We start from the raw sequence: 22,264 nt of genomic DNA, 5'->3' as shown, positions 1-22,264 counted from the left end.
AACCGATGCCTTGAAGCAGGAAATTTGATTGCCCTCATCTCAGGCTGAGTCTCAATTTTACCAATCACAAAATGACTCAACCCCTTTTTAAAAGCCAGCTGTGACCATTGACTCAGTGACTTCCTGTGGTGACAAATTCAGTTTTAAAAATAATAATGATAAAATCACAAAGGTTACCGAAGCTATTACGCCTTTGTGCTCAGCCGTTGGGGTCTGGGGGAAAGCAAGTTAGTCAGGCCTCAGGAGCTGATGGTACACATTTCTCGTCTCCAAAAGCATCTTGTAACTTGTCCCACACCAGCAGCGACTTCCCAGTATGGCTCTTCCCCCTGCTGTTCCCATCAGCAAGCGCGTGCTGACACACAGGCTGACGAGCAGCACGGAAACTTATCGAGTGTGTCCTTCCCGCCTCAAACCTCACAGGCTGTCATCCCCTGTTGTCACCGGGTTCTTGCTCATTCGCTTGCTGCTCACACTAATGCAGAAGATGATCAAAGAAAACCTCCACTGACCCAATGCAGCTTGGACCAGCGTGGGGACTGGTCAAGCCCGTATGTGTTAAATATCACTGGATTCTAATCTATTGTTTCACTCAGCTTAGTTGCTCTCTCACTTGAGCTCTTTCCCTTTCTCTCTTTCTCATTTTGTTCAAAAAAATAAATAAATGAATTCTGGGTTGGCTGAAGATTTCAGCAATGTGACTGCTGTGCAGATGGATCCTGCTGAAGCTGGTGCTGGCTCTCTAGGGAGTAGCATGAAATGCTGGTTTTCAAAACCTGAGCAGCGTGTAAATGGCAGCTGAAAGGAAATGCAGATTGGAGCTGAGTGTTAATTGTCTCTTCCTCTCTTCTTCGCACACTTCAGAGACCCTGTCGTGGCAGAAGACAGAAAAGCAGGCCCGCCCCCTCACGGGGTGGGCTTTTCTCTTTCAAGCTGGACTGAGAGAATAACACCTAGAGCCCGAGTCAAAACACGGAGTGATTTTTTTCTCTTTTTTCTTTTTTTTTTCAAGTTCTCATCTGATGAAAGTCAGGGAGGTGGCACTGAGCTTGTAATGAAAGTAAAAGTCTGCTGAGAACGAGTTGATGAGATGTGACACAGAAAGGGGAAGCAGGATGTCTTTGTTTTGAAATGACAGGCGATAAGCTATGGGGTGCCTGGTGAGATTTTAGTCCATAACTAGGTAGCAACCTGTCAAATGCAGGCCTCTTAAATGCATCACAAGAATTCTCACTTGAGATGATTTCAATTCCAGCTCTGCTTGTGTAAGTGTGTGAGTGTGTGTGCACACACATAGCAAAACATAATTGAATGCCAAAAAGCGTCACTGTGTCCTGTGAAGGGTACAATCGTAGTCACACGGGCAGGAGAACTCGGTTGCCTTCCTTGCTCTGGCAGTGACAAGTTCAGCTTTCTGACCACAGCACAGCCTCAAAGCCATTTGTTTTCATCCCTGAGGACTCATGTTAGGTTTCTCTCAAGATGTTAATCAAGCAGATTGACTGTTGTTTCTTTTTTATGTTTTTTTGTTTTGTTTTGAAGAGAGGTTATTTGAAAATTTGTGCATTTTTGAAGATGAGGGCAACAGGGAAGCAATTTGGAAAACTGGGAACTGACAAGGAGAATAGAAGAATCTAGAACCATTTTTTTTTTTTTTTTTTTTTTTTAAATCATGAGCTCTCCGTGCCCCTCCTGAACCTTCGCTCCTGGACCTGCTGAGGCTTTGTTTCTCCAGACATTCATGAAAAGGCCATGGCTCGCTGCCATTGCCACCGGAGAGGGCCAGCTCCATTCCAGTTGGCAGTTAGAGACCAAAGAAACAGACCACAAGTGACAAGTCTGGATTCATTCTCTTTCATGACCAGGTGTGGGAAGGTGAGCCAGTCCCCAAGGCTACACTCCACCTACAAGGCCAACAAGAATGCATGGACATTGTCCTGAGAAATGGCTTCCTCCTGCTTCTGCCCCTGCTCAGCACAGGCTGCATGCTTCACACTGAGCCCTCTCAGTTTTTCGTAACCAGGACACATGGTGGGAAATGAATGGGTTGACTCTCGCGTCAGGTACAAAATCGACTACCTCAGGCTGTGTGTGTAAGACAGATAACAATGTCCTTTTAATGTACTGGCCAGAATGTCAGTTTGAGGAAGTGGTGAGAGGATAAGCCATCTTGGCTGGTCCCACATGCTGAAAGATTTTCCCGCACTACAAATAGGCTGATAGAGGACACAGGACTGGGTAACCAAGCCTCTCTTTTTGGAATCACCTTCTCAGCGTAAGTACCTGCCTAGATACTTCCTAGTGAAAGTCCCATGTCTCAAATCTGTCCCTTTCTACAAGGGTAGTGACAAGCCCCACAGAGGCCATCTTGACAGAGTCACTCCTATAATAATCCTAATAAATGGAAATCGCAGTGTTAGCTATAGAAGATGGTGATGTTGGCTAGTAGCCTCGAAGGTATGATCCAGTTTTCTCAGGAAGAGTCTTTTCTCTTAGGGAGAACCCCAGAATGTGTATTATGGACTCCTTCTGGAGGTAGAAGGTATGAGGCTGCATCTTATTTGTGTCAACATTAACCTGATTCCAGTGTGTTGTGTGCAAGCCAATAAACGCCTCAGGCAAGGTCTGACAGCTGCTTAAATGTCACTGGCTAGCTTCTGAACGCAGAAGGGAGCTGTTGTCACAGAGACTCTGCCTCTGTTCGGTGACATCAGCTGGTAAGCCCACCCCAGAGGTTCACATGTAGCCTGCTTCCAGGTTAACCATGGCAACCAAAAATTATGACGCAGTCATTGCTACCCATCTGATCCTTCTCACAGGTGAGACAAGCAGAAACATCTGAAACCATTTCTCCAAACTGTGGGGCAGACATGACCACACAGCAAATGGAAGTCTTGCTTGGGAAGGTATATGAAGCAATGAAAATGTTTCTGATGTGATGGAAACGTTCTTGATCACATATGAGTTACATGAGTGTCTACAACTGTCAAACCAAACTATATACTTTGGGTCTGTGTATAAAGTATACTTTCTTTGTGGAAAAAACTGTTCTATTTCTTTTACAAAGAGGCCTCAAGAGAGGAATTATTTCTCATTCTTTGGGCTCTACTGTGGACTAGGGGAGAATATTTCTATCCCTTTTGGAATCCAGAAGCTTGCACCTGAAACCCTGCCAGCCATTCACCAAACCCAATGCCTTTCAGAACCTTCCCTGATCCTCCCAATGCTGTTTTTTCATCTGTGAAACTAGAAGATAATGAGCCCTACCCACCCTATAAGTTCACCATGGGAAGCAAAAAATATTGCTTTTATATACTAGGGAGAGCTGCAAGAGAACAAATGTATATCATCTCAAAAAGAGCATAACGGTTTAAATGCTTGCCTGAGAGGGACAAGCTCCTTGATGTAGTGTTAAAAAGACATTTGGAAAATCTGCTATGAAACTTCCATAAACAAGATATTATTAAATATCATAAGCAGTGGCATGAATTTTATTTCACAGCATCAGGTATGAAATAGTGTTGTGTCTGCTTATTTCTTATAGGTATACATATTTAAAGCTTCCACTGGTCTGAGAGGCAGCAAATTCACTTTCAGTTTGGGTTTAATCTGACCAGCTTCAGACATAGACATTGCTATCTTCAGATTAATCATGGATTAATCATGCTTCACTGCAATAGAGAATATAAATTATTCTCCTTTCCACCATCTTCATAGTAGAGATGGTAAAGACATTGGTACACACACACAAACACACCCCTAGCATGTAAATATAACATTAACATCTCCAATGGCTAGAGCCTCTCACTCAAAAATTTCAGTTAAACTGTTGGGGTTGGGAGAGGTAGACTTAATGGGTAAAACTCATTTCAATAACCTCATAAGTGAAGAGAAAAACACACTTTGTAGGGGCAGAGGCATAAAGAAATATAGGACAAAAACCACAGATGACTAACATTGTAAAATTATCTCATTTGCATGTTGTAGAAAATTGTAAGCTCATCAAATGCTTCTCTCTGTCTTATGTACCTGAGAAAATATACTCGAGTGTATCCTTTGAGAGTGTTGCTCACATTTACTAGTGTAGACCTCGTCCCTTTCCCAGAAGCAAAGGCTAAGACCCCAGTTGGCCTACACCACCAGCCAGTGAAACAATATCTTTAGATACCAGCTTACCCCTGTAAGTATGAAACAGGTCTCATACTTACCCCACATCTCTGATGCTGAGACAGTTTGTCTTCTATTTTCCCTGTATTTGTCAGACTTCTGCTTTACACTGTACCAGTCTTGTCTCCTAAGAGCCTCACTTCTTCATTCTTCACTGGAGAGATAGCAAAGGCTTGAAGGAGGCACGCAGACATGCACACCACACACGCGCACACACACACACCGCTGAATGCAACAACTTAATTGTAGACAATCAAGTGCTCTCAGGTTGAATGAGAAGAGTCTCAAAAACACACATGAACAACTCTTAAAGGTCATGCTAAAGCGATAACAAATATCACTTGTGAAGATAAAAGTAAAGAAGATATTTTCAAACAAATTGCCAAACAATACAATGGGCTCTTTCCAAAGATGATAGAAGACTTTCAGAACCAGAGAAATCCAAGTAGACTTGTGATGAAATAATGTAGACTTAGACTAGAGGTCTTCTGTATTCATTGATAGTTGTTTGTCATTCTGACACTAATAAATAGATTGGTCTCCCCACAAGTCTCTTCTTGTCATTATCAGATATGTGTAAGAGCAAATTGCTCTGAGATAGAGAGACAGACAGACAGACAGACAGAAGCAACAGCACAGAGGAGCCTCACACAGGACCAGCAGAGTGAGGTTAAACTCTACTGATGAACCAGCAGTCCCATCAGGAAGGTGTCTGGCCATCCTAAGCATAGTCTCTGGAAAGGCTGGAGCTACCTCAGGCCTGGAGTTTGCTGCTATCTGTAATCAAAAGACCCATTCTGGTGATCTGAAGAGCAGTACCTACAGGAGACTCAGGATGGTAAAAATGTCTGTCTCTGACCCAGGACTGAAGATAAAGAGTGCAGTTACAACCTTGTAGGGATATTAAATGAGAAGCCCAAGCAGTAGTCCTTAACTGTTTTAGGTCTCACACACCTTTGAGAGTCTTTTAAGTTATAAACCTTTATGCAGAATGATATACATTTGTAGAAATATACACTATCATGCTTATAGCTTTAAGAGTTTCTTTGCACCCCCGAGAGTCCATTCAAAAACTAGATTCAGAGCAACAAGCTCTATCAATATTTGTTGCTGCTGCTTCTATTGCTGCTGACTTATGTGATTTCTTATATGAATCCATCTTCCAAAAGTCTGATCAACTCAGATAAGTAAACATTTTGGGTTTAATCCAGAAAATTCTGATTAAAGGTAGAAAAAAGGTATAACTTATGCAACTCTTTTACTGGGACCTTTCCACTCAAAAGAAAAACAAACAGAGGCCAGGAAGAGAGAAAAATTCTTAGAAGATAGCTCTTCTGAACTCCTCCCCAAAGAGACTAGAGCTCATAATGAACCTAAGAATCACCCAAAATCTCACTACACAGAGATGTTTTTAGGAACTAATTTATAATCATGGAAAGGTTGATATTCCTACCCCCCAGTTTAGCTCTTCTTCAGGCTGGCCCTGGACGGCTGTTCCAAAATAGATCCAGAGGAAGTATTTGACCCATTATCTTTTTTAAAATGTCTTTGGCATTCAGGCTAATTCAATATTCTTACCAAACGAAGAGTAGATGTGAATTGCTAGTCATCTCTTGATGAATATCAAGTTCCTGAGAATTTTACAGCTTAAAAAAACAAATACCTGTTATTTCCGTTTTTTTTTTTTTTCCTTTGCCAGTAATCTTGACACAATTTAGTCAAATGCCTTCACCTCAAGTTCTCTCTCAAAGCTACCATCAAGGGATATGGATTTGTTTAAAGGCTCAGCTGAAAGAGGGTCTATTTTTGAACTCCTAACACAGTTGATGGCAAAGTCCCGCTCTTCACAGTCTTCTGGACTGACGGCCTCACTTCTTCACTGATTAGAGGGAGCCCTCCTTCTCTTCTTTGTCACATGTGTCTCTCACACACAGCTCACAACAAGGAAACTAGCTTCCCAGAGTCAAGAAGCAAGAGAATGATAGAGAGAAAACGAGATAGAAAAGCTTAAATTCAGAAGTGGTATTTCAGCTTCTTTGTTGTATTGTATTTATTAGAATTTTGTCAATTAACATCCACCTCTCACTCACAAGGAAGGTTGTTACAAGGGCATATATACAGAAAGTGGGACTCCAAGTCACAGCATTTTCCACTCACAAATTAAAGCAAGAAAGGTTTGATGTGGCTCATAGTTTCAGGAGCTCAGTCCATTGTTGGTTAGGTTCAAGGCAGAATCATGGTAAAATGATGTAGAACAGACCTATTTCATTGACAGTGGTAAGAAAGCAGGACAGTGACAAAGAGGAAAGTGTGAGCGATCACATATAACACCCAAGGCCACACCTTTGCTAACCACCCAGAAACACCCAAACGTGTGCTTTACAGATGCCAATATTTTAATCCAGCCAAAATGATATCTAAAAATGGTCACAATCTACCTCTTGTCAACTTGTCAACAAGATGCATCTCATTAAAACATACTTAATTTCCCAGTAAATATAACAGCAAATTCTTAATTCTACCTAACATGATACAACTATAATAGGCAAATCAAAAACATGCTAATTCCTCCCCTAGTCTCAAAATTTCCAGCATTTTTAAAAAGTTTAAATGTAAGTTTCCTCTGAGACTCAGATAATCTCTTAGCAGCAAAACATCAAAAGCAAGTTACATCATTCCGAGGTATAATGGCATAGGGTAAACATTCCAAAAGGCAGGAGATAAAAGATGCAAAAGAACTGGACAAAAACAAGACTGAAAACTGGCAAGATAATACTATAAACTCTATACCCACTATCCTAGGTACATGATGATAAAATGTGAGTTCCAAAGGGCATGGGTGGCCCCATGCCTATTTCCTTCCCAATTGTAGCCGTCATGGCCTCTCTCGTAGGCTGGCTCCACTCATAGCTGGCCAGCTTTCTTCAGAAGATGTTCCATGTCCTTGAGATCTCTGACTTCATGCAGTCTCTACCTTGCCTTTAGTTTCAGTGTGACACCCACAGCTTCACATACTACCCTCTCTGAGACTCCTTGATTAATCTCTCAGGTCTTCTTTTAGAAACCTGAATGCCAGCTTCATTGACCCCACAACTCTTATACTCTGCATGCCAGCGAAACCAGCATCATGTGAACAAAAAATATGTTGTCAGATGAAGTACCCAAGCCCTGTTGGATCATGGCTTCTGTGGCCTCGGAGCACCTGGATGGATGAGCACAGTGGAAGGAAGCTCAGGCATCCAATTCCCTAGGAGAATCTTTTTGAGCGGGGATCCAAGACTCCCTTCTCAAATGAAAGGCTGATATTTTGTATCCTTGACTTACAATGGGTGAAGTTTTACAGATTTCTGAGATGCCCTTAAGGCATATTTCATGACCCTGCACAAAGTACTTGATTTTGTTTTTAATGGTGTTGCTCTTTTTGGCTGCAACACCTCCTTTGGTCCAACTTTACTTTTGAATCAAAACTTAGATTTTTCAAATTTTCTGCTCTGCTTTTTAACTCTGATCTCAGCCAACTGTAACCTAAATGTTAGGATGCCTTGAAATTTCCTTAGGCAGCTCAATTAATCTACTGTCCCTGATCTCAGTCTCAAGGTTATGGGACATGGGCAAAATGTAAACAAGTTCTTTTTCCAAAATATAATTTACATGGTTTGTTATTCAATTGGCAAAGCAATCCTTGTTCCCAACTGAAAACTCTGGAGCCTTGCCTTTGCTGTCCACAGTCTTAGCAGACGGTGGTCTTCAGGAGTCTGATCAGAATTACCTATCAGGTTCTACATACAACATTTTTGTTTGAGTTTTCTGGCATAATAGAGAAGCAAAAAGTACAAAAAAGAAAGAACAGATTTATTGAGGTTGTGGAAAGGAGCACACAACCCATGGTCGTTGGGCTGTCTCCTTTGACAGGATGCAGAGAGGCAGAGGGTTATATGACCTCTGATTGAAGTGGCGCATGAGGCGGACATTGATGATATGTGAGGAACTGATTGGAATTTTCTTTGCATGCAATTAGGGCTTCAGAAGAAGGAGGAAGTGGTAAGCACTTCCACTTTGGCCTTCCACCAAGTTAGACCACCGCCGTAATTGTACGGCAATTTATACCAGGGCAAGAATCTTTCCATTTTAGGACTTCTCTCACTGGCATCACCAAACCTTCCCAAACTCCTCTCACAAACCACAGGTTTCTGAACCATGTGGTTCTGGTATAGTCATATCAATGACTCCACTTCAAGCACCAATATTTTGTACTAGGTTTCCAGTTGCTGAACAAAATACCCACACCCACAATTTAAAGGAAGAGAGGTTTAATTTGATTCACCATTTCAGGAGATTCAGGAGCCACCCACATTTGGCTAGCTAAAAGCAGAAACTTTATGGTGGAAGAGGACAGTGAAACAAAGTTCACTGTGACCAGAAAACACAGCAGGGAAACAGTGACAGAGAAGAAGGAGCCAGGAACCATATATAACAACCAAAGTCACACCTCCATGATTCACCTAGACACACCCAAAAGTGTGCTTTACTTATACCCTGGGAGTTCTGTAATCCAGTAAACCTGACTAATAGTCACTCTATCTTAGACATTGCCACACATGGATTCAAATTCTGGTCATGCCACTTAGTATAGAACTGCTCAGCTTTGGAATTCTCTATGAAAGTAGAATAATATATTCAATCTTCAGGGTGGGGGTGAAGATTAAAGATAGTGTACACAACTCCTACAACTCAACAATAGTAGAATGACACTTTAACATGAAAAGGGGGGAGGGGGCCTGGAGGATATACAAATGGCTAACACATTTAAGATGTTCATCTTGGGCCAGAGATGGAGCTCAGCATCACAGCCCTTTCCTAGCAAGTGAAAAGCCCTGTGTTCAATCCTCACTACCAATAAATAAATAAATAACTTTTTAAAAATGTTCCTCTTTAGGGGCCAGAGAGTGAGCTCAGTAAGTGTATACGCGGCAAGGCAGGTGCTAGGTAGTGAGTTCTATCTCTAGTACCAAAAAAAAAAGTTCTTCTTTAGCAACCAGGAAAAGGAAATTCAAAATCAACTAAAATGACTATTCAAAAAGGAAAGAAATAAGTGAAAAGGAAGATGTGGAGAAAATAGAAATTGGGTCCATTGCTGGAGAGAATGTGAATTGAACAGCACAGTGGAAAACAGTTTAACTGTTCCTTAAATAGTTAAAGACAGAATTCCCTTATAACCTACCAATTTTACTGGTAAGTATATACCCAAAAGAATTGAAAATAGAGACTCAGATACTTGTGTTCATAGCTATCATATCCTCAATAGCCAAAGGTAGACACCATCAAAGTTCCATCAACAAATAAGTGGGATGGATAAACAAAGATGTAAATAAATGGAGTTTTATTCAAAACACAAAAAAGAATAAAATACATGCTACCACATGGATGAACCTTGAAACATTATACTATGCAAGATAATATAGACAAAAAAAGAAAGAATATTGTGTAATTCCATTTATATAAGATATAGAATAGACATTCACAGAGATAATATATTAGTGGCCATGGACTGGGAAAAACAAAGAAAGACAAGTTATTTTTCAGTAGCTGCAGGATGTATGTTTGAGACAAAAACAGAACTTTGGAAACAGGGATGGTTGCACATGATAAATATAATCAATGCCATTGAATTGTAGGATTAAAATGACAGATTTTACGTTATATATATTTCACCACAATTTTCTAAAAGATAATGCAATATTAAATGCTTAACAGACAGCAGAATTAAAAATTTAATCATTAGCAGAGACACACACTGCCAATGATTTGTACACTTTGGTCTGTGGTTCTGACAGATCTAAGGTGTTAAAGGAATTGTGGAGGAGCAAGGGAGGTCAAATCTGTTTTCACAATGGCTCTTCTTTGTTGCCATATTTAAGTACCACATTTCCCACAAATTTTCAGTGCTAATAATCTGAAAGGGAACTACGTCAGAGATTTCTAGATCCTCTGGAATAGCTCAGGAGACATTTTTGTGCAAAACTTGCCTTTGTTTGATCATCCTCTTTATATCTGAGTTCCTATGAAGATTTGAAGGTATCTCCCAAAATATTCCCAAACTGTTCACCTGTCCATGTATTATGGCTACTTTTTCATAGTGATCCAGATCCACAGTTAAACGTTCAGAGCTTGAAGCTGAGTGCCTTGGGTTTGAATCTAAGCTTTGCAATTCTTGAGAGATGAGCTGGATCCACACCTCTCCATGCTTCAGTTTCTTCTGGTAGAATGCAGATAACAATGCTTAGCTTATAGGTTATTGTGAAGTGTAAGTGAAATAATGCATATAAAAAGCCTAGGAACAGCAATGTGGAAAATATTATTTTAAAGCACTCTCAATTTTCTATCAAATCTTATTAACATGTGTCTGTGGAACTTTATATGAAGGAAAAAATATTTAACTTTAGTTTCTAGGTATCTAATGAATAAATCAGTCTTTTCTCCATTCAAATATTTAATGGACATTCACTATGTGGGTGCCATTAATTGTACTATTATGAACTCTTGCTTCATTCAACTGATAAAAATCAGGGCAGGGTAGGGAGGTGTGAACTGGATAATAGACATGACTGGAATCATTATGAGAACTTGGTGATATTCCAAAAGCAGTTAAAGTCTTCCAGGTATCTTCTAGTGTCCAGTTCACTTTATAATAAAAGTGGTTTTGAAAAGTCATAACGATGATGTCAATATTTTTTAAGAGGGCATGCTGCTTCCTGTGTATGACTAATTATGAAGACCAAGACTTCTCTAACACTCATTGGTAAGAAATAACACTCAGGTTTGTACTGTTTATGACAATCATTGGGTAGCTCTACAAGAAGGCAGTGGAAAACTTCTTTAATCATGAATGCAAAATGTACCCTAATGTTCCTGAGAAAATTCTCTTTGACTAACTTATGCAATGAATTCAACAATTAGCTGCTTATATAGCCTATAATTATTAAGTACCTATTTTACACCAGGAAGAAAACAGTAATGTATTCTCCCACTATCCCTTATAATATGTAAAAGGATTAGTATGGCGCTAATAAAGTATGTGTGATCACCAAGCTTCCACTTGAATGATTCCAGTGATAAGCAGCTCACTATTTATGGAAGATTGAACTCAATATTAGTAAACTTTAATCATTAGAAAGTTATTTCATGAACTGAGCATAGGTGAAGTTTATTTCCAGTGCAACATCTGGCATAGGTTGCCCTGCCAGGCAAAAATTAGGGACACTGCCATGGTTATCCCATTTCAAATACAGAAGAGAAATTCTTTGGCACAAAGACAAAATTCCCTACAGAGTTTGCTCCTGGCTTCAGCTGCCTTTCCACTCCCTTGAGAATTTATATTTATTATAGAAATACAGAAAACTTTTCAATTTACACTTTTCTCTTCATTTTGTACTAAAGGACTGAGAAATGGGCCATCTCAAGCTCTTAAAGAGCCCTTCCCATCTCTTATTTTATCATAACTGAAAACTTTCAACCATAAACTGACATCCTAAGGATAAGTAAGCAGAAGAAAATTACTAGAATTTTATAAAGTTTCTACAGTTAAAAATATAATTATGAAATGAGATCTAACCATACTGACTCTCCTTCAAATACTTATAGGCTTTTCAAAAATATGAAAAATAAACTATCAGAAACTCCTGGAGAATAAACAAAAGAGGTAAATCCTGGAGGAGTGTTAAACCTTGTAAAAAGGAATTAATACATGGGGAATTTCCCTATTTTTATGACATACCCTGAAAACAAGCTGCAGTTAGCAGCGGCTCAAAGCACCAACAGAAAATCACAATCTCTCTGTCCTGAAGAACCTGAGGACAATGTTAAGAAAACCACAGCCATCATACATGAAGAGATGGATCCCATAAAAGTAGCTTCTTAAATCTCCAGTTGACTCCTGAACCTCAAATTGACGTCCATATAAAATAAAATGAATTAAGACTTAAGTTTCCACCTAAAAGAAAAGTTGCATTTTGAATTCAGTCAAGTCAGTTGCCTAACCAGACAACATTAATATAGTAAGTTCTTGAGAAAATTTGATAAAATCCACACCATCCATTTACAATGGAAGATTACTTAGCATAAGAATAAAGGAAAATGTGACTTATTCTCAAGAGAGAAAAAAGTTAAAGGAGACCAACTGCAAAATGATCCAAATATTGGATTAACTGCTGTTATAACTACGTTTAATAAAGACAAATGGGTTTACAATAAGCAAAACAATAGAAAATCTCATCAGAGTAGAAATAATATTTTTAAAAATCAGGTGTTAATTCAAGAACTGAGAAATTAAACATCTAAAAGCTTTAGTACATGAGATTTATGGAATTGAGATGACAAATTAAAGAATGCATTCTTTGCCTGGAAGATAGGCTAATAGGAATTATCCAACATGAAGACATAAGACCAAACAAATTGAAAAAATAGAGCTTCAGAAATCCATGGTACAATATCAAATGTTTAACACACATACAGTTGAAGTTTTTAAAGAAGAAAAGTATTAAAATGAGAACATATGAATATTTTTAAATAATGGTGAAGACTTTCCCAATTTTGGTGAAAAATATACATTTATTGATTCAATCTTAAGCTATTCAATCAAAGGCAGAATAAGTTCAGAGAAAGCTATGCCTAACAGCATAGCTTTAATCATGCATGCAACATCATAGTCCAAACATTATACATCACAGATAAGGAAGTCTTAAAAGAAAAAAAAATCAATTCATAATTCTATATCCAGATGACATATCCATTAAGAAAGAGAGAAATTCTTAATTAAATAAATTTATTGCCCACAGATATGTACTGTAAGAAATTTAAAAGGAAAGAAAAATTAAACCAATTAGCAACCAAGTCTTCAGGAAAAAATGAAGAGCATCAGAAATGGTAAATATATAATATTATTTATTTCTACTATGTATTTAGAATATATAAAGTTGCTTAAAGAAATTTTCCTTTGTTGGGGTTCATAATGTACACAGGAAATAAATAAAGCTACTATAACATGAAGAATAGGGCTGGAAATAATTGCACTTATATAGTTAGAAGTTTCCTACATTTTATGTGAAACAAGACAAGATTAAATACACAATAAAAAATTATAGATGTGGGTATGATAAACCCTATAGTAACCACTAAAATTTAAATCAAAGAGGTTGCTCAAAAGCCAGTTATTAGTTAAAATACATTTTAAAAAATGTAAATAATCTCAAATCTTGGTATCAATTTAACAGAGAAAAAAATTCTTGTTTGAAGAAATTCCTCCCTAAAATGTTCTTTTGTTGTTCTCAAGAAATAATATTGACTTTGTGAAATTAAAACAATAACAATAAATTAAACAATAAATTAAAAACAATATTAAAGAAATAACAATAAAAAGAAGGAAAGCTGTCACAATAAACATTGTGAAAATTAAAAACAATCACTAAATAAATGAATAACAGATTGACTTTTGCAGAAAACTACAGGATAAGATTGAAAACACTGTAATTATAAGAAACAGAAAGAGCAGTGACATTTGCTGGTGGTTTGGAGCAGTATAAGAGGGTAGACTTCAGAAATCTTACCTGGGTCTAATAAAGTTCCCAGAGCACAGGATTGGGCAGAGACAGTTGTACTGGCATGCATCTCACTGCTTCACAGGAAAAACTATTTGCAGTAACGTAAGTCAAAATAATTACATTCATTGTCTTTAAAGATAGTAATAATGCCAAATGTTATTCTTTAGCCACAGCGTTGATAAATAACATAAATGGTAATATAAAAAAATAATACATGTATAAGTCTCAGGTTTCTTAAAATTAATGAAACCTGAGTCTTGGGAGAAGATATAAGAAATAAATGAATGATAAATTTCTCACGCAATACAGAGACCATCAATATATCTTTCTGCTTTTCAAGTGAAGTTATGAGACATAATTTTATTTCCATCTGATAGAAAAAATAAACTAAAAGGAAACTATAAGCATCACTGAACTTCAGATCATTTCTTTAAAACAAGAACTATTCCATCTCGAAATTTTTCTTTGAAGCTATAAAAAATATTTTTTAAAAACATTAAGAGATTTAATTATGTGAGAGTTTTTCAAAGTGTGCTTCTTAATGAGCATAAGTTTAAATTTCCAAGAAGTAATACTTCATCAACTGCCTTTAATCATCTGGGGATACCACTACAGTGATAAATTGACAACAACAAAAATTTTTAAGTAAAAAGTTTGAAACTTCATAGGAAATAAATAAGTATAAATGGAAAATAACCTATTAAAAATATAGGGGAGAAAATGAAGCTAAAAATATTACAGGAATATGATTAAATCTAGTAATTATGACAGACCTAAAGAAAGTACACACGAATGGAAAACATTAGTTGGTGCTCTTTGACTTCCTGAGAATCAGAAATTTTGCTTCATTATTTCAGAAATTACTGCTTGTTCATTTCCATCAGTTGTTCAAATCAGGCAGTATAGTTCACTTCATGATAATAGCAGGATATCTCATACGTGTTTTTAGCTTTCTCCAAGTTTCAAATTCCCTGTTGTTGCTAATATTATTACTGTTCATTCATTTAATTTTCAACCTTTTTCTCATGAGTAGCAATTCTGTATTCCCAATTTCTTAATGAATATATATGTTCAAATATATACATATACAATTACCTTAGAAGATATTTTCCACAGATCTTCTGATTTTGTATCATTATTCAAACTACTTTATTTTAGGTCTGATAATGTTTTCATACTAAGGTCTCCCTTTTTCCCTGTCAACCCCCATGATACTGGATATCAAACACACTATTCTATCACTATGCTACATTTTTGGTACCTTTTTAAAATTGTTTTTTTTTTAATTTATTTCTATTAGCACATGTTTGTAGTATATAATATTTACATTCCTTGTGTGGAGTTAATACTTGTACATAACTCAACTTAATTCCATTTTTTTTAATACCACCTCTCCTCTTCTTCCTCCTCCCTCCCTCTATTTCTTCCTATTTGAGAAAGATCTATTTGAAACAGGGTTTATATCAGTAGGGTTTGAACTTGGGATCCTCTTGCTCAGTTTCCCTCAGTAGTGGGAATTTGGGCATGTGCCACCATGCCTGGATTTCCTTTGGTCTCCCTTGGGTTCTCTAATTACCTTTCCATAAAAAGGAAAATTAATCAAAACTGACCTAGAACTGACATAGTTATCAAAATTGACAAGGCCATTGAGACCACTATGAGAAATGTATTCTTCACATTAAAAAAGCTAAGTAGAATAATACAAAAGAAAAAATGGAATTTTGAGACATGAAAACCATGATATGGAAGATGAAAATTTGTTGAATGAAATTAATGACACATTAGACTTCACAGGAGAAAAGGTTAGTGAACTTGATATAAAAGCATAGAGTATCAAAAATGAAACAATAAAAGTTTTAAAAATTAGAGTCTATATGCAATCTTTATTATGAGTGAATAAGTATATTTCTTGAGAAAAAAGAGATAGATTAGAAGAAATAAAACTGCTGTTTTCACATGACATTATCATCTGTGTTTCAAAACAATTACCAAAAACAAACAAAAACAGAACCAATAAGTGAATTTGAGCAAGAAAACAGGACATAAGATGAAAAGCAATTGTATTTCTATATATTAGCATTGAACAACTGGAAACTGAAACTATAAAGCAATAACATTCCTAACAATATTAAGAATGTGAATACTTAGAAATACATCTGACACATTAGTAGAATATCTGTTGTCTTAATCACTTTTCTTAATGCTGGGACAAAATACCTAATACCTATAAGTTAAGGGAGGAAAAGTTTATTTATTCAAAGTTTGTAGAGATTTCATCTGTAGTCTTCTTGGCTCCAAGGCAGGGTAGGATGGCAGAGGGGCATCACAGAGGAGAAACAGTTCATGGCAGGGCAGGGCAGGGCAGGTAATGAGCAGGGAGCAGCAAGCAGCAGCAGAAATAGCCTGCTTCTCTCTTTTATCTCTTCCAGGCCACCTGCCTTTCAAGAGGTGCCATCCATACCCCGGCGGCCCTTCCCCTTATCCACACCCAGAACTAAGATAAATCAATCAATGGACTCATGTAGTAATCACACACCTTTAATCCCAGCACCACTCATTCTAGATCCAGTCACCTCTGAAAAGCCCCACCTATGACAACTGGGGGAACATCTAGGTCCCCCCAGTAGAAAGCCAAAATACCTTCACACTGAAACATATTACTAAGAGAAACTAATGAAGATCTAAATATATAAATACTTTTGTTCATGTGTTGAAAATGTCAATATTGACTTACAAACAGACCCTAAACTGAGTCTTTTGGTAGAATAAGGGCAATCCAAATCAAAAACCCTGTAGACATTTTTGGAGATGATCTTAAAGTTCATAGGGAAATATGAAGGATCTATAATAGCCACACAATTTTGAAAAGGAAGAGAAAGTTAAAGAATCTGACAACATCGCATTTCAAAACTTCTATAGCCTAGTAATCAAGACTGTTTCATATTAGAACCAAGGTTAACAAATAAAACACACACAAACACACACCCAGAGCCACTCATTTTGACCAAGTTACAAGAGCAATTCAATGTGAAAGAACAGCTATTTTGACAAAGGTTGATGAAGTGTAGATAATTCTTTTTTTTCCCTTTTAATTTTAAAAAAGATTAAGATAAAAGAGGACATAACAACACAGGTCAGAACAGAACAATTTAAGCAACATAGTGTTCCACCACAAGGCAACCCAACATAACAGTAGCAATCATAATGTCTCTTTCCTGGAAATATTTGACTATACCTTCATATACTATAGTATCAAACATAAAAAGACAGTGTAAAATCGTTTAAGAGAATGAAAGTGTAACAGGGTATTCAGAACCAACTAACAGAAAATGAACAATGGTTTCTATCTTATCTCCTTGTCTATAAAAATTTTGTTTATACTGTCACATATAATAAAACCCAATAAGATACAATATGATAAAACCGATGGAGACAGAAGAACAAAAGCTTAGTGAGACTTCCAATCAAGATATTAAATCATCACTAGCTATTATAACGTCTTCTTTTCTTCAAAATAGCTGTTCATACCATCACAGACAATAAAACCAAACAACCCAGAATAAAACCATTCCAATTAATGAATGAAAACATTATAAAGCTTCAAAGCAATATAATGGGGAATCATGATTACCACATTATTTTATGTATTCTTACCGTTTCTTACACTAGGGAAACTATTCGGTATTTATACACGTGAGTTTGATTTATTTCCTTATGAGTATGGTCTCAAACTGTGTCCATTTATTTATAAATATATCAATGTGATCATTCTTTATAGCTGAGTAATTACACCATTGTATAAAAACACCACAACTTTTTTTATCCATTCATCAGATGATTGACCCTGAGGTTGTTTCCAACATCTGGCTATTACAAATTGCGCTGCTATAAACATGGGTGCACATATATCACTGTGGTATGATGTTTTCAGTTTTTCTGGGAATATGCCTAGAAATGTGTGGGAAGCCGCCTATGAATGGCGCCCATTTCCTGCTTCCGGGTTCTTCCCGGCCTGAACAAGCCCGCCAAATTGTCATGTCTGCCCAGTTACCCGTGACGCTAGCCTATCAGCTTGTTAGACGCGCTTCTCTGTGATTGGATACTGCTTCCCCTTATAAGAGGTTGTTCCTGCCCCCAACGGCGGAAGAGGAATCAACACCGAGGGTGGCGGACCTTGTCAGGTCCGGTTCACTGTACGTAATAAAGTTTGAGAGCTGATCCTGCTCGAGTTTGGTCTCCTGTCTCCCACGGCTCCGGTCATCTGGTGGCCCCCGTACGGGGAATAAAAGACTCAGCGACGTGCCTCTTCGGCCGGGAGGTGCGATTGCTGTCGCCTGCGGTACGACGGAGGACCTGGCCCAATAACAACGGAAGGCCGCGAGCACCTCTTCTCTTCACCCTGATCAGCTACGTGAGATACAGCGGTTCCCGGGACAGGTGAGTACTGGGTCACCTGGGTTGGGTGGACGCACCTAACAGATTTTGAGCGCCACACGAGTGGACGCTGGGTTTTTTTTTTCTTTTCTTTTCCCTTTGCATCTGTTTTGCTTTCGCTTCGCTAATACAGCCCGACAGGCTTTTGATAGAGCTCGATCGGAATGCTCAGAGGAGCCCGGAGCCACTGCCGATTGTGGGTCTCCGGAGGACCCTCAGGGCTCTAATTCTGATTCGGATTCGGAAGGCTCAGAAGAGGAGGTCGTCTTTGCTAAGCATGACCCTCCTACACCGTTAAAAGAGGAACTTAGGGCTCGGGAAGATAAAAAGGGGAACCAAACACCACCCTGCCCCCCATGGTCGCTCCCTTCAGGGCGCCAGGCCCCACTGCACCGCCGTGGCCGGAAGAGGAGTTGCTCCCTGGGCTGCCACCACAACCTATGGCACCGCCCTGGTTAGAGGGAGAGCTACTTCCTGGGTTGCCTTCTGCGCCCCCATCTGGGGAGGGAGGAGGACGTTCCTTCCACCAGAGGGTATGGTCATGGCTTCCCTTTGAGTGTTCCGGTCTCCATGCATTCCCGGTACAAGTAGGAGGCAGGGGAGGAGGAGGATATTATGAGCCCTTAGAAATTACACCCTGTGATTTTTCCCAAGGTTACATCCGCATACCCCATAACTGGAGCTCCAATAATATTCACGGATGGCTCCAAATCAGGCATAGGCGCATATGTGGTTATGGGTCAAGAGCCAAAAACTACCAACCCCAGGTGGTCGAGCTCCAGATAATACAGGAAGTCTTACGTCGCTTTCCAGGCGATGTTAAAGGGCTGGTTAGATGGAAAGATGTCCTTACAGGACAATGGATGGGCCCGGATCCAGTGATTAGCTGGACCCGAGGTGCGGTTTGTGTCTTCCCACAGGAACCAGGTCGCGAACCGCTGTGGGTCCCGGAAAGATTGACGCGAGCAGTAAACTCCCCACCAGTTCCTGATAAAGCACAGGAAGATAAGCCCGCGGACACAAGTCAACTCGACCCTTCTGGGACCGACGCTCAGCGCCCGAGACCATCTACAAACTAAAATGTCTGGTTTGGAGCTTTTTCTATTCTGAGGGTTCCTATTAATCACCCCTGTGATATGCTCAGATTCCACAGAACCACCACAATATCTTTGGGGTCCTTGGCACCACCCGCCCACATTGGCACCTTTTTCGGCGGCCTCGCCCGCCTCACCCAGGGTTTACACCATCAATCAAACAGTCCTTGATTATGCTAATTGCCATGGCTATCCTAGTAGGGCTTGTGGTTATTAAATGCTTGTTAGATTGCCTCATACAAACTCAGCAGCAGGTTAAGATCACAGCTATGGCAGCCATGCAAATGGCAGCAGGTGGCCCATCAGGCCAGCAGGCCGCCGCATATCTCCTTCACATTGCAGAACATCAGCTGTAAGAGCTGAGTGGGCAAGCCAATGACGGGTAAGACGGGAAAAGCCCTCCCAGTCAACCTAAGACAGGCTCCACTCAGATATACATGGCCTATAAGGCCAGGGGTCCCTCCCGGAGTCAAATTATTGGCATTGAGATGCGAGACCAAGGGTACTGCAGTGCCATCCGCCTCAAAGGTTGGGGGGAAGGCAGGAATGAATGTCTATATGCATCCAGGTTCGGTTCACAAAAGCCTGGCCCTGCGAAAAAATGAACCACTCACCTTGAGCATGGTCCTGGCGCAAGGATATGCACAAAACAGGGTGATGCACAGCAGGGTATAGACCTCTACATTCTCTCATGCCTCGGCCTACAAGGTAGGCCCACTCCTAGGTGTCTAACAGCAACAACGTCATAGACACCTTGGAGGGACCCACAGACCATCCTATTTTAATAAATAAAAAAGGGGGAGATGTGGGAAGCCGCCTATGAATGGCGCCCATTTCCTGCTTCCGGGTTCTTCCCGGCCTGAACAAGCCCGCCAAATTGTCATGTCTGCCCAGTTACCCGTGACGCTAGCCTATCAGCTTGTTAGACGCGCTTCTCTGTGATTGGATACTGCTTCCCCTTATAAGAGGTTGTTCCTGCCCCCAACGGCGGAAGAGGAATCAACACCGAGGGTGGCGGACCTTGTCAGGTCCGGTTCGCTGTACGTAATAAAGTTTGAGAGCTGATCCTGCTCGAGTTTGGTCTCCTGTCTCCCGCGGCTCCGGTCAGAAATGAAATAGCTGGAACAAATGGGACTTCCAATCCCAGCTTTTTGAGAAATCTCCAGACTGACCTCCACAATGGTTGCACCAGTCTACACTCCCACCAACAGTGCAGGAGAGTTTCTTTTCCCCACAGCCTCTCCAACATTTGTTGTTGGTAGTTTTCTTGCTCCTGAACATTCTTTCAGGAGTGAGATAGAATCTCAGTGTGGTTTTAATTTGCATTTCTCTAATGAGTAATGATGATGAACACTTTTTCATGTATTTATTTGCCACTTGTATTTCTTCATCTGAGAATTGTGTATTCATCTCAGATGCCCATTTTTGGATTGGATCTTTGAATTTTGGGGATCTGATTTTTTAAAATTCTTTATATGTTTTAGACAGAAGTCCTTTGTCTGAGGGACAGTTCACTAAGATTGCTTCCGATATGTAGAGTATCATGTCATCCACAAATAATGATAATTTAACTTCTTCTTTTCCTATCTTTACCCCTTTTATTTCTCTCTCTTGTCTAATTGCTCTGGCTAGTATTTCCAGTACTATATTAAATAGGAGCAGAGATTAGGGACATCCTTGTCCTGTGCCTAATTTCATGGTAAAGATTTTCAGTTTTGGGCCATTTAGTATGATACTGGCTGTTGGTTTGTCATAGATGGCCTTTGTCATATTGAGATAAAGACCATCTATTCCAATTTCCTGTAAGGTTCTTATCATGAATGAATGTTGGACCTTATCAAAAGCTTTTTCTGCATTTATAGAAATGATCATGTGATTCTTACTTTTGGCTTTATTGATATGGTGGATTACATTTATTGATTTACGTATGTTGAACCATCCCTACATGCCTGGAAAGAATCCCACTTGGTCATGGTGTATAATCTTCTTGATGATTTGCTGCATCCTATTTGCCAATATTTTATTGAGGATTTTTGCATCTGTGTTCATTAGGCAGATTGGCCTGTAGTTGTCTTTTTTAGTTGGGTCTTTCTCAGGTTTTGGTACTAGAGTAATATTTTCTTCTGGGAATGACTTAGGAAGGACTGCTTCCTTTTCAATTTCATTGAAGAGTTTGAGGAGTGTTGGCATTAAGTCTTCTTTGTATTTCTTGTAGAATTCCTCAGTGAACTTGTCTGGGCCTGGGCTCTTCTTTGTAGGTAAGGACTTAATTTTCAATTTCATTAATAGAAATTGGGTTATTCAACAGTTTTACATCTTCTTGACCTAGCTTTGTTACTTCACATGCTTCTAGAAATCTGTCTATTTCTTCTGTGTTATCAAACCTATAAGAGTAGAGGTTTTTGAAATAGGTATTGATGATCTTCTATATTTCTGAAGAGTCTAGTGATTTCAACTTTTTCATTTCTTATTGCATGAGTTTGAGCTTTTTATTCCCTTTTTTAAAATAAGGTTGGCTAGGGGCATATCAATTTTATTTATTCTTTCAAAGAACCAACTCTTTGATTCATTGAATCTTTGGATTGTTTTCTTAGTCTCTATTGCATTAATTTCTGCTTTGATTTTTATAATTTCCTCCCTTCTTTTGGCTTTGGGCTTGACTTGCTCTTCTTTTTCTAGATGTTTGAGGTGTAGCATTAGGTTATTTATTTGTATTCATTCTGTTTTCCTGATGTGGGAATTCAGCGCAATAAATTTTCCTGAGGACAGCTTTTAGTGCATCCCACAGATTCTGGTGAGTTGTATCTGTATTTTTGTTTGCTTGTAGGTATTGTTTAACTTCTTCTTTAATTTCCTGTGACCCACTGGTTACTCAAGTGTGTTATTCAGTTTCCGTGTTTTTGTGGGATTTTTGCAGTATCTTTTATCATTAATTTTTAGGTTCATGGCACTATGATCTGATAACATGCATGG

At 38.9% G+C, this 22,264-nt stretch overlaps 1 long non-coding RNA gene across 1 annotated transcript; it reads left to right on the top strand.

The window, feature by feature from the left end:
- The first annotated feature begins 18,018 nt into the window (after positions 1 to 18,018).
- On the top strand, positions 18,019 to 20,356 carry LOC134470507 (uncharacterized). The gene is made up of 2 exons (XR_010039439.1): positions 18,019 to 18,200; positions 19,118 to 20,356. It is a non-coding gene; the product is annotated as an uncharacterized LOC134470507 (long non-coding RNA).
- The last annotated feature ends 1,908 nt before the right edge of the window (positions 20,357 to 22,264 follow it).

The sequence above is a fragment of the Cavia porcellus genome, unplaced genomic scaffold, assembly GCF_034190915.1.
Source record: "Cavia porcellus strain 051 isolate PalLab524CR breed Dunkin Hartley unplaced genomic scaffold, mCavPor4.1 scaffold_15, whole genome shotgun sequence".
NCBI lineage: Eukaryota > Metazoa > Chordata > Mammalia > Rodentia > Caviidae > Cavia > Cavia porcellus.
This window is presented reverse-complemented; position numbering and strand designations above follow the sequence as displayed.